Source organism: Ovis aries, chromosome 12, assembly GCF_016772045.2.
Source record: "Ovis aries strain OAR_USU_Benz2616 breed Rambouillet chromosome 12, ARS-UI_Ramb_v3.0, whole genome shotgun sequence".
NCBI lineage: Eukaryota > Metazoa > Chordata > Mammalia > Artiodactyla > Bovidae > Ovis > Ovis aries.
In genome coordinates this window covers 73,375,716-73,389,229 of record NC_056065.1, presented here as the reverse complement: position 1 = coordinate 73,389,229, position 13,514 = coordinate 73,375,716, and the positions used below count along the sequence as shown (strand labels likewise).

General features: G+C 43.4%; 1 long non-coding RNA gene across 4 annotated transcripts in view; it reads right to left on the bottom strand.

The window, feature by feature from the left end:
* LOC132657483 (uncharacterized) overlaps nt 1–13,514 on the bottom strand; it is a 94,130-nt gene that overhangs the window by 63,962 nt on the left and 16,654 nt on the right. For all 4 annotated transcript variants that reach the window (XR_009595764.1, XR_009595763.1, XR_009595765.1 and 1 more), the window contains exon 3: nt 7,720–7,767. This is a non-coding gene — a long non-coding RNA (uncharacterized LOC132657483). The remainder of the gene's footprint in view (nt 1–7,719; nt 7,768–13,514) is intronic.

Here is a 13,514-nt window from a genome sequence, read left to right as displayed (position 1 = left end):
CTCAGAGGAGGTGACACCTGAACCCAGAGGAGATGACTCCTGAACCATACCCTGACAAATGCAAAGAGTTAAGCAAACACAGGGACAGATGTAAAAAACATGGCTAGCTGAGGAAACCACCCCTGCAGAAGTCCCGAGGCAAGAGAGAGCTCATTGAAATATGGGGATTGCAAGAGTGGTGCAGAACAGGGCTGCAGGCAGGGAAGGGGCTGGATGGGCAGTGAGGAGGATGAAACCCTCACGTTTCAGACCCTTTGGTCACTGCTCCCTTGTCACTGATCCCCAGCTCCTAGCACAGGACGTGACACCTGATAAGCTTGTAACAACCACTGGTTGGATAAAGAAGAACAAGCAGAAGGCTGAGGACAGAGCTCTGGAGAAACACAGACACTTAAAGGCCAACAAAGAGGACATAGTCGGAGAGAGAGAGAGGAGAAAGCAAGATGAGTGGTCCAGAAACCAAGGAGGGACAATTGTCTATCCAGCCTGTTTCTGACGAGGCTGGATCGGGAAGGGGCAGGCAGGGAATGGTATCCGGGGCAAAGAGAAGGTTCTGGTTTTTTCTAGTTTCACATGAGTTAGACTTGAAGACTTTTTTTTTAACATGTTCAACTGAAAGATCCTCTAGAAAATGTTAGCCATGTGGGACAGTGTGCTGGGATGAAAAGAGCAGACTCACCACGTGCTTTGTGACTCTGGCAACATTAGGTAACCTCTCTGAGCCTCCCTTCTCAGCTGTAAAATAAGGACAACCACGCTTGACTTGAACAGTTGTTGTAATAAGCGAATAAAAAGTGTCTAGCGATTGGCTTCTGTAAGTTTTCGAGTTCTTTTTTTTTTTTTAATCTTTAATTGAAAGAGGAGGTTCACTTAAAAGTTGTTGAGACAGAATGACCTGTGTCCCCCTTCTATCTCTCAGGAGTTTCATGGCCTCTGGTTAGTCCCTAAACACCACAACATCACTTAGGTTTCCTCGATCAGATGGAGACTTGGGTCCCTGCCTTGAGAAGCTGGGACTTTTTGATTACTGAGAGCAGAACAGCAGAAGATACTTGCAGAATGTCCAAGTGCCATTGACATAATCTGATCACTATCCAGGCAGTAAAGAAGGGGAACCTTGAGATGGGCGACCGGAGAAGGCGATGGCACCCCACTCCAGTACTCTTGCCTGGAAAATCCCATGGGTGGAGGAACCTGGTAGGCTGCAGTCCATGGGGTCGCTAAAAGTCGGACACGACTGAGTGACTTCACTTTCACTTTTCACTTTCATGCATTGGAGAAGGAAATGGCACCCCACTCCAGTGTTCTTGCCTGGAGAATCCTAGGGATGGGGGAGCCTGGTGGGCTGCCGTCTCACAGAGTCAGACACAACTGGAGTGACTTAGCAGTGAGACGGGCGACAGATATTTCCTAAGGGTCAGGCTGACTCATGGATTCACTCTTTAAAGCCATAAGACTTTAGGGAAGCTGAACACAGAGATTCTTTATCTTGATCTTCAAAAGAATTAAAATGTTTTTTTAAGCATATGAAGTTCTCTGAGTGTAGTAAATGTCAATAAATGTTACTTTCTTGTCTCTTGATCTGGAATTTCTAAAAACATCATTGTCTTCCATCTCCATGGGGTAGTCTTGGTGGAATTTAACTTGGTTACAAAGGAAAGACAAGAAAATTCAAATTCAAGTTTATGCAATGATCACTAGAAGGCTCAAAAAAGAGAGGCAAGCTTCCTCTAAATTAAGCTGCTGCTAGGGACCCTCCATGGTGATCTTTTTAGCCTTAACAACTAAAATCTTCATTCTACCAACCCTATCCCTTGATCAGAACATAACAGTCTCTCTGATTTGACTGCAGTTTCAGTCCTTAGTCAGTTTTAGTCACCCTTTTTCTCTCCGGCTTCAGGCTCAGTATGTGCTCCACCTTTCAGAGTCTCGCTGCAGCCGTGCTGGGTAGACCTGGGCTCCCATCCCCGTGGTATTTCAAGCAGTTGCTGTCGACAGAGTGATTCAGTCTCAACAGTAAGCTGTGTTTTCTTCATCTATAAAATGGAGACACTCGTGACTTGCAAAGGCAGAAGGGAAGGACAGAGTGAGTGTCTCTAAGGAGCTGACCCTGTGACGAGTCACATCGTAGGAGAACAGCACATCACGGGAGCTCATATTATTATAAGAATAGAAGCCCCCATATATACGACCACATGTCAAATAGACAGTCAGTGGGAAGCTGCTGTGTATGGCCCAGGGAGCTTAGCTCAGTACTTTGTGATGACTTAAAGGGGTGGGATGGGGAAGTGGGAGGGAGATTCAAGAGGGAGGGGATGTATGTATACATATAGCTGTTCACTTTGTCCGTATAGCAGAAACTAACACAACATTGGAAAGCAATTATATTCAAAAAAAAAAAAAAAGAAGAAGCCCCCAGGCAAGGGAGCCTGGAAGATCAGAGTGCACACCAGGGTGATAGCCTATGAATGGTCAGATTTTACAGCCAAAAAGGAAAAAAGGCTCAAGTGAATTTTCTCCCCATTTTTTCAGTAAAATAATATGCTCCAAGCCTGAGACCTTTTTCCTCCTGTCTACTGCCCAAAACTCATTTCTCCAACAGAGATCTGAGCCACCATAAATCCCATCAGGGGTCAAGATGGCTGACACAATTTTAACTATAAGAGAGCACAGCATAAATGCATCATTATTATCCCCAAGGGCTGCTCTCTGCCTTTTCCAGGGGACAAAAGAAAAAGTCATATTTTTTAACCTGGAAATATATAGTATTCGCACATTTTTGAGGGACAGATCCGAGAACTCAGAAGCACAAAGGCTGTTAAAGCAAAGTATGACCAGACTTAAAGGGAACAATCTTTCTGTCTTTTAAAAAAGCCTCTTTATTGCCATCCTACCAAAAAATCTAGAGACACTGTTTCTAAATAAAGCCAGTTCTGTCTCCAATTGCCTCTGACTATATAGTCCTTTCTATGCCTCTATGTTCTATAACCACATCTCTTTTAGACATAGGGTACTCAGCCTCTCCGAGTCTGTTGCAGGAAAGGGGACCTCTTTCAGAGCCTGAAACTGGGCTTTTGTCTAACACTCAGAATGAATTGTCTGAGGAGACACATGTGCTGCCAAAGCAAGAGATTTTATTGGAAAGGGCGCCCGGGAGAGAGCAGGAGGGTGAGGGAACCCAGGAGAACTGCTCTGCCACGTGGCTCACAGCCTAGGATTTTACGGTGATGGGATTAGTTTCCGGGTTGTCTTTAGCCAATCATTCTGACTCCGAGTCCTTCCTGGTGGTGGAGGCCTTGTCAGCCAAGATGGATGCCAGCGAGGAGGATTCTGGGAGGGGGTCAGACATGTGGTGTCTCCTTTTGACGTTTCCTGAACTCTTCTGGTGGGTGGTGGCTTCTTAGTTCCGTGTTCCTCACCAGGACCTGCTGTCATAAAACAGCTCGTGCCAATGGTGACGGTGGTGCCTGGCCAGGGGGTGCGGTTTCAGCCAGTGTGCCTCCCCGGCAAGTCTACACACTTCCTCCCAGGGAGGTGTGATATTGCTGTGCAATTCTGATACCCACTACCCAGAGTTAGCTCAGACTTCATGAGCTGAGGGCGCAGTCTCCAACAAGGCTGCCCTCAATTCAGACAACAGCCGTAAGTTCAGGGGTTCCCAGGCTGCCTGTGTTTCCGACCAACTGGGTTCCCACTGCCAATGGTTCCCATAGCTCCCTCGGGTTCAATTATTCAGAATAATCCATAGAATTCAGGAAAGTGCTTTACTAACAATTCAAGTTTTATCACAAAGAATACAACTCCGCAGGCCAGACGAACATAAAATGCCTAGGCCTCGGAGGGTTCTGAAAGTGAAGTTTTTTGTCCATCCTTGGAAGCAGGATGTACCATCCTGGTGGACAGGGTGAAGCCCCTGACCTGGGCCTTCAAGTCACCCTGGCAGAGATCTCACCAGGACCGATCAGGACACACAAGAGTAAAGACTAACCCCAGTACCCAACCACCAGGAGATGAATCAAAGTGACTTTCTAATCCCCATGTTCCTCCAGTTTGTCCAGGGATCACAGAATCTGAGTAGGCAGAGCCTCAGTTGGCCTACACACCCACTATCCAAAGCAAGAATCCTCTTCGTATGGTCCCTGCTGCTGCTGTTGCTAAGTCGCTTCAGTCGTGTCCAACTCTGTGCGACCCCATAGACGGCAGCCCGCCAGGCTCCCCCGTCCCTGGGATTCTCCAGGCAGGAACACTGGAGTGGGTTGTCATTTTTTCTCCAATGCATGAAAGTGAAGTCGCTCAGTCGTGTCCGACTCTTAGCGACCCCATGGACTGCAGCCTACCAGGCTCCTCCGTCCATGGGATTTTCCAGGCAAGAGTACTGGAGTGGGGTGCCATTGCCTTCTCCCTATGGTCCCTGACAACACTGAGTATTGCTACAATGTGGGCAGCACAAGGCCCTGACAAACAGGGGACGGAGAAACACACAGGGAAGATGCCCAAACGTGCCAGCTCTAACTCAAAATTCCTCCAGGGCGTGGGTCAAAAACCAGGACAAAGTAACGAACACTATTCTGCATCTTCTTCCCTCCCCTACAAGGACTCCTGTCCCCTTCCCAGTGAAACTCTTAGCAACACATTTCTTCAGCCAAGCAGAAGAAACTTGACCACTCCATGATTAAAGGAGCATTTTCAAGTAGATTGTGTTCTGGCTTCTAAAGACTTCCACTTGTAAATTTCAGGCTCACAGCTTATTGGCATGAAGACTGACTATTAAACCAGGTTTGAGAAAATGTATTAGTTTCAGTTTGTTTTGTTCAAGGATCCTATCAATCGAGGTAGTGTGGCTTACACATTCTGCCAATAAAGACGGATTCACAAAGCTTCCCTTCCCTTTATAAGCTGTAAAACCTCTTTCCCTGATGGTTGTTCATCTTACAAAGAGCTGCATGCCCATCCCTTTCTGGATTCCACCCAGCGCCCTTCTGAAATGGCTTGGGAGATGTCAGGACCCCATGACCACAACATCTCATAAGCTTCACTGCAGACTTTGGCCCCTAACTTCAGGCTTATTGGAGTATTCCCTGGTGGCTCAGACAGTAAAGAATCTGTCTGCAATGCAGGAGACCCAGGCTCAATCCCTGGGTAGGGAAAGATCCCCTGGAGAAGGGAATGGACAGAGGAGCCTGGCAGGCTACAGTCCATAATGTCGCAAAGAGTCGGACATAACTGGGTGATGAACACTTCACTTCTCAAGAATCAGCGTGGAGAAAATGGCCATACCACCCTGAACACGTGCCATCTCATCTGATCTCAGAAGCTATGCAGGGTCAGGCCTGGTTAGTACTTGGATGAGGGAATGCCTTGCCCTGCAACATTGTAATGCATCCTTAAACTCTCTCTATGCCTTACCTTCCTCTCCCCAGGCCTTGCTATAGAATCTTAAACAAACTCAGATTGATCTGTGATCTCGGTACAGCTTTCCATTCAGATTTCCGATGGTAGATTTTCATCCTCTTTACCTTTTGCTCTTCTCTCCTTATTCAAAAAGAGCAATAAAAGGAATCAGAGAAGAACTCACAGTTTCTCACCTTGTCTTGCCTCAGTCTAAACAAGAAACTGTCTTATTAAAAAAAAAGGGGGGGAGTGGGCTGGGGGGAGAGAAAGGTGATATTTAATTTTATTGGGGAGAATGGATCATTGCTGGAGAATGCCTGCGGCTAAATGAGACCATCAAACCAAGAGCAGAGCGGCGAGCCGTGCGCACAAATATGAAGTAATATCTTTCTACTCCGGGGGAAACTGACACTCAATTTCAGAAGCTTCAGGCAGGCAGCTCAGAGTTGGGTGAAATCACAGACGCCTTCTTGGAATCATTTACAAGGCTTCTACTCTCTGCAGTGAAAGCTTAAAAATGCAAATGAAATGGGGCCATTTAAAGAAAAATATCCCTGCTAACTGTGCTCTGGGAAAGGAAAAAAAAAAAAAAGCCTATAGCTCAGAGGGCAATCTTAAAGTCAATGAAACTCAGCAGGGCTGGATGACGCTTCATTCTGATGGATAATGTGTGCTGTGCTTCTCCCTCATGAGTTTAGAAGTATTTAAAGAAAAGGCGGAAAATCACCCTGTTTAGGAGATTAATTTCTTTTCTGAAAGAAATGTCTGTTTTTGCTGTCACTTTGGGTTTGATGAAGAGTAAAACCGGAGCTTATTTTAAATGTTTGCTGCTGAAAATTACCGAGGTGGGAGGTTGGGAGAGGGGGGACCCTGAAGAGGTTAAGTCCTGCCCCATCTCCCCAGGCAAATTCATGTTTAAATTATCCAAGAAACCATTACAGAAGTATTTCATCAGGAATACAGATTCTAATAATATGTGCAACACTGCTGAGCACTGAGTGCCAGTGATTGAGCTTAGCACTTTGACATGAACTATCTCATCTCCTCAACCCCCTCCCCACACACACACATGCAGGAGGTCGTATTACTCTAGCCGTTGTACAGGCAAGGCAACTGAGGTTAGGGAGATCAGATAACTTGCTTGGAGTTTCATAGCAACAAAGTGGCTGGGCAGGATAGAATTGAAGCTCAGACCAAAGCCCAAGCCTACACAATGCTTTGTAGCCCACAATACTCTCTCAAGGCCAATTCATTTCAAAACACTTTAGTAAGTCTCATCAAACAGTGACATTGCTACAATTTAGTAAATTATGTCTTGCTTTGAAATTTCTTTCTTTGAAGACTGCATTTGGAATACAAAGTCATCAGTACTGGATGAGCAGGCACTATAAACCCAGGGCTGAGGAACCAAGCAGCAATGACCAGCTGATTTTGGCCTTTCCTGCCCTTTGTGTGCTGAGGATGTAACTGGAAGCCCATCTCTCTTAAACCATTGAACTCAAAAGAAGAACTTACACTGATTCGGAACAAAAATTCTTCTTGGTGCAACTCAAGTACATTTTCCCACGTGATGAGGAGATATTAGAGCCAAGCTGTCTATCTTATCACCTCTGTTATTCTTGGGTAAAGACTGTGGTCTATGAAAAGATGGTTAACATCACTAATTATTAGAGAAGTGTCAGTCAAAACCACTTCACGCCAGTCAGAATGGCCATCATCGAAAAGTCTATAAACAACAAACACTGGAGAGGGTGTGGAAAAAAGGGGTACCCTCCTACACTGTTGGCGGGAATGTGAACTGGTGCAGCCACTGTGGAAAACAGCATGGAGATGCCTTTAAAAACTAAAAACAGAGTTGCTCTGTGATCCAGCAGTCCCAATCCTGGGCATATATCCAGACAAAACTATAACTAAAAAAGATACATGCATTCCCATGTTTCTAGCAGCACTATTCACAGTAGTCAAGACATGGAAACACCCTAAATGTTCATCTACCGATGAATGGATAAAGAAGAGGAGGTGCCATGGAATATTTCTCAGCCATAAACAGGATGAAACAATGCCATTTGCAGCAACATGGATGGACAAAGATGATCACATTAAGTGAGTGAAGTCAGAGAAAACCAAACATCATATGATATCACTTATACATGGAACTAAAAAAAAAAAATGATACAAATGAGCTTATTTACAAAGCAGAAATAGACTCATAGACACGGAAAACAAACTTATGGGTACCAAAAGGCAAAGGGGGAGGGATATATTTGGAATTTTGGATTAATAGACACACACGACTATATATAAAATAAACAAACAGCAAGGACCTACTGTATAGTCCAGGGGATGATATTCATTAATTCATTGTCTTGTAATAATCTATAATGGAAAAGAATTTAGAAAAGAACATATATCACTATTTTACATATCTATATATATATATCACTTTGCTATATACTTGAAACACTGTAAATCAACTACACTTCAATAAAATAAAAATGAAAAAAAAAGACTGAAGTCTGAATCAGACATGTACATGAAAATATGAGAGCTGGTACACTGTTGGTGGTCACGTAGATTAGTACAATCATTACGAAGGCATTATCTTGAACATTTGGGGATGTATGTAGCCTGCAACCCAGAATTTTTATACCCAAGTACTTTCCCTAGACAGCTTCTAGTACACAAGTATGGGAAGTCACACATGACTGTTCCTAGCAGCAATGTCTATAAAACGTAAAAGCTAGAAACAGCCCAAATGTCCATTAACAGCAGAAACAGTAAATAAATGGTGGCATATACACACAAGGGAACAGTCTGACCTATTGAAAGTGAATTAATTATAGCTGCATGCCTGTATCAACATGTGAATCTTATTAGCATAATAAGCTAAAGAAAAAAGTAATAAATAAAAACATGACATGCATGCCATTCAAAACAGACAAAATTAAACTATGTTATTTAGGAAAGCATAATAGGTAATCATAGGGCTTCCCTGGTGGCTCAGACAGTAAAGAATCTGCTTGCAGTGCAGGAGACCCGGGTTCAATCCCTGGGTCGAGAAGATCCCCTGGAGAAGGAAATGGCAACCCACTCCAGGATTCTTGCCTGGAGAATCCCCCGGACAGAGGAGCCTGGCGGGCTACAGTCCATGGGGTCACAGAGTTGGACAGGACTGAGCAGCTAACACTTTCACTTCACTTTTCAATAGGTAATAAAGCTATTTTTTAGAAAGGTAAGGAATAAGTCATCACAAAAATCTGGAGAGAAGTCATCTTAGGGAGGACAGACGGGATGTGATTGGGAAAGGGTACCTGGCACATAAGAAAGATCCTGGCAATGTTCCAGTGTTGAAACCGGATGTGGGCTAAATGGGTATTCATTTTTAAAATATTCACTCAACAGTATATATTGAAAAGGATATTTGTTATAAAACATGGTCTTATGTTTGCATGATGTATTGCATGCGAGTACTCATGCGTGTCCTTCAGTATTAAGACGGTATGCAATCTGACTCAACCTGTGTCACGGAGAGTTACAGAAGCTCTGAAATCATTGGCGTTGACCCCCTAGAACCATGAAATTCCCTCTAGAACATGCGACATGAAATTGTCTAGCCCCCTGCTTGGCTGCCTAGCGTTACGGGAAGCTCTGTACCTCTTACGAGAGCCCTTTCATTCTCTGCTCTTTTAGGGTTGCTTCTGTAGGCAACGGAGCTCTTAATTTGTTTTTGTTTTGTTTTTTTAACCATGGTAACTGCAGCCATGAAATTAAAAGATGCTTACTCCTTGGAAGAAAAGTTATGATCAACCTCGATAGCATATTCAAAAGGAGAGATATTACTTTGCCGACTAAGGTCGGTCTAGTCAAGGCTACGGTTTTTCCAGTGGTCATGTATGGATGTGAGAGTTGGACTGTGAAGAAGGCTGAGCGCCGAAGAATTGATGGTTTTGAACTGTGGTGTTGGAGAAGACTCTTGAGAGTCCCTTGGACTGCAAGGAGATCCAACCAGTCCATTCTGAAGGAGATCAGCCCTGGGATTTCTTTGGAAGGAATGATGCTAAAGCTGAAGCTCCAGTACTTTGGCCACCTCATGCGAAGAGTTGACTCATTGGAAAAGACTGTGATGCTGGGAGGGATTGGGGGCAGGAGGAGAAGGGGACGACAGAGGATGAGATGGCTGGATGGCATCACGGACTCGATGGACGTGAGTCTGAGTGAACTCCGGGAGATGGTGATGGACAGAGAGGCCTGGCGTGCTGCGATTCATGGGGTCGCAAAGAGTCGGACACGACTGAGCGACTGAACTGAACTGAACTGAAGATATACAAAACATGACATTCACACTTTACTGGTTTTAAGTGCACAGTCCTCTGGCACTAAGCACATTCACATTGTTTTTGTACCCGTCACCACTACCCATCTCTAGAAGTTTTTCGCCTTCCCAAACTGAAATTCTATTAATATTATACCCACTAAACAACTCCCAATCCTCCCTTCTCTCAGCTCCTGCCAACCACCATTCTACTTTCTGTTTCTATGAATTTGACTACTCTATACACCTCATAAAAGCAAAATCATACCCTATGTGCCTGTTTGTGTCTGGCTTATTTCACTTTGCATGATGTCTTCAAGGTTTATCCATGCTTTAGTGTGCATCAGGATTCCTTCTTTCTAAAGACTGAATACTATTTCATCGGTTGTACATACTCCATTTGTTTATCTATTCAACCATCAATGGACAATTCAGTTGCTTCTACTCTTTGAATTTGTAAATACTGCTGCTATGAACATGGGTTGGAAGCCCATTTCTTCTCAGCTACCAGTAAGGGTTTCCTTAAACTCAAGTTAAACAGTTTTCTTGTAACTTTTGCCCATCAGTTTACATTTTAGTCAGGGACTTCCCTGGTGGCTCAGATGGTAAAGCCTCTCCCTGCAATATGGGAGACCCAGGTTCAATCCCTGGGTCGGGAAGATCTCCTGGAGAAGGAAATGGCAACCCACTCCAGTATTCCTGCCTGGAGAATCCCAGGGACGGAGGAGCCTGGTGGGCTACAGTCCGTGGGGTTGCAAAGAGTCAGACATGACTGAGCGACTTCGCTTCACTTCACTTACATTCTAGTTAAGTTTTTATAAGGTGAACCCTCTCCCTTTTACCCACAAGGAAACCTTAAATATTGGAAGACAACCTTGACATTTTGGCCACCTCTTCTTTAACCCAATTATTACCCGCCCCCACCAAAAAAAAAGTGTTAGTCGTTATTCAGTCATGTCTGACTCTTTGTGATCTCATGGACTGTACCCTCCAGGCTCCTCGGTCCATGAAATTCTCTAGGCGAGAAAACTGTAGTGGGTAGCCATCCCCTTCTCCAGGGGGATCTTCCTGACCCAGGGATTGAACTCAGGTCTCCTGCATTGCAGATAGAGTCTTTGCCATCTGAGTCACCAGGGAAGTCCAATTATTATAAGGGCTTTGTCATTTCAATCATCCCTTCACAAGATATATTCTCCAAGGCTCTCATCAAATTAATGTGCTTGTCTGGAGTATATCAGATAACAATAATTTTTATGGAAACCACATCCCACTGATGTTTTATCTCCTGTTTCTTGTCCAATAAAAAGCCCTTCACCTAGAAAGCCCTCTTCCTTTTGATGTTAAAATCTACAAAAACAATCCCTTAATTCTGAGGCTATGTAGTTGATTTTTTGTTTCAATACAACAGATCAACATTTGTATTTGGTAAATCTCATCTTCTCAAATTTGGTTCGGACTCCCAGGCTCCTGGGGTCACTTTAATGTTACCCCATATTGGAAATCATACTTATTACTGTGTTCCTTCAAAGTGTTGATATATGTATTGAATATGACGTGGTTAAGGCAAAGGTAAATCACTGACTTTCCTTCCATATTATTATTTGTTAACATTCTTTAAATGTTAATACACAAACTGAACCAACTAGAAATTCACTTAACTACAATACTTCTTAATAAACCTACGGTAGTCTTATCCACCAGGATAGCATGGAAGACTCTGCCAAATGTTGTAGAAATCAAGATGTCCTATGTTTATGGAACTTCACAGGTTTGTCAAAGTAGTTGCCCAAACTGGCTCAGTTTGCGGTGCCGTGCTTAGTGGCTCAGCCATGTCTGGCTCTTTGTGGACAGGCTCCTCTGTCCATGGGGTTTCTTCTGGCAAAAATGCTGGTGTGGGTTGCCATACCCTCCTCCAGGGGATCTTCCCAACCCGGGAATAGAACACAGGTCTCCCTCATTGCAGGCAGATTCTTTACCATCTGAGCCACAGGGAAGCCCCATTTTATGGTAGTAGTATCCATATTCACTGCCAGAAATCATCTCATTTTCTTCTAAGCATGCATAAAGTATGAGTTTAATGTACTGTTGAAGAGTTTTATTAGATGTAATGTCAAGTTTCGTTGGAGTTAGGTTCTAAAACTACTTTTCCTCTCTTTTTGAAAATTAGAAGAATATTTTTCTATTTCTAGTATTTTCTATTTCTAGTATTCTGGGGACTCTCCCATTCTTTATGATTGCTAAAATTTGAGATTTCATCTGCAAATGTCTTTAATACATGAGTCCAGAAACCACCTGGACTTGGAACCTGTGATATGGTTTTGAGTGACTGCATGTTACTATTTCCCCACCCACTCTTAACTCATATTTTAACATCTCTTCTTTGACTTTCCTATTCTTGATGAAGACGGTACTTAAACTCCCACTGGGCTTCCATCGCATCTCATTCATCTACTAACATTACAGTTTTCTCAAGTTCAATCCATTTCTCAATAGCTCATCCTTTCTTGGAAACTAATTTTCATCGTTTTTGCACTTTTAAGCCCATTTGTTGGTTAGGAAAATAAGGTTTGTGGGCCCCAGCGGATAGGAGAGGAAAAATTAGGTATCCAAATACTAAAACTTAAACCAGGCTTTGATTGGTTCTCTTATTATATAATGGAGAAGATCTCTTCACTTTAGTGGTACAACTATTGTTCAAGCTGGCAGCAGGGAATAAAGGGAACTGGATCAAATCCAAGCTAGATCTGTAAATCAGCCCCGTTCACTGTCATTTTATTGACTTGGAGGATATCAGACCTTAGTAACATTATGACTTAAATCATGAGCTGGACTCAGTGTTTTAAGCAGAAGCATTCCTGCCATTTTGAACAAGGAAATTCTCAACTCTGTGGAACAATGTCACACTATATAGCAGGTAAGCACATGGAATGCTTAGCATCCGTAATTTCAGAACACTAAATTTAATTATGTGTCACAGTCATAGCCGTTGTGACATTCCAAAGCAACCAAATACATTTCCAAGTGCCCTGGTTGAGACTCACTGAAAGATATCTTTAAAGCCTCTTTCAGCTGTGAATTTCTGAGTCTATAATTCTTTGCAGACAGAGACACTGGAGTTTCAAATCATCAGTAACTTTATGTTAAGTTTTAGTCAATAACACATTACACCATTGGAAGTTGTTTTCAAGATGAAATAGAAACAGTCTGTTCAATTTCAGCAGACTCGTAATATTTATCCAATTTTTTTTAATTACCAGGAGTAACTAATTACAAATCTGGACATTCAGAAAAACTAGTACACAATGAATCACTTTAAGTCAATTGGAGGAACAGCCTAGATGAATAGAAATGATGACAAATTCTTACCAGAGTATCACAATAGAGCTAAGAAAGCTGCTAAATCTATATGTCATTTTCCTTTGTTTTAAGGGAGTGAAAGCCTAAAAAGCTTTTTATTCTCTACTGTACCTGAAAATTCTCCTGCAGATCAAAAGAATTTCTCCCAATCCCAGAGAATTACCTCCCTGCTCAGAACTTGTCTCAGAGCAAATAATTTCACCTATCAACATTGCGCCTTCCAAGAAGGCTTACTTTTTATCCTTCCCCTTTACTATGCCTTCCTGTACCCACCCTCGCCCCCAACACACACCAGCCGCATCCTGCACCCCCCGTCATCACCACCACTGGCACAGTCAGCCTCACCACCCAAGGAGGGCCAGAGCCTTGGCCAGCTGGCTTCCCTTCAGCAGAACTGACACAACTACTCCAGTGCAATGAGGGGTCTCTGCGGCCAATATGTGCAGAGTTTTCC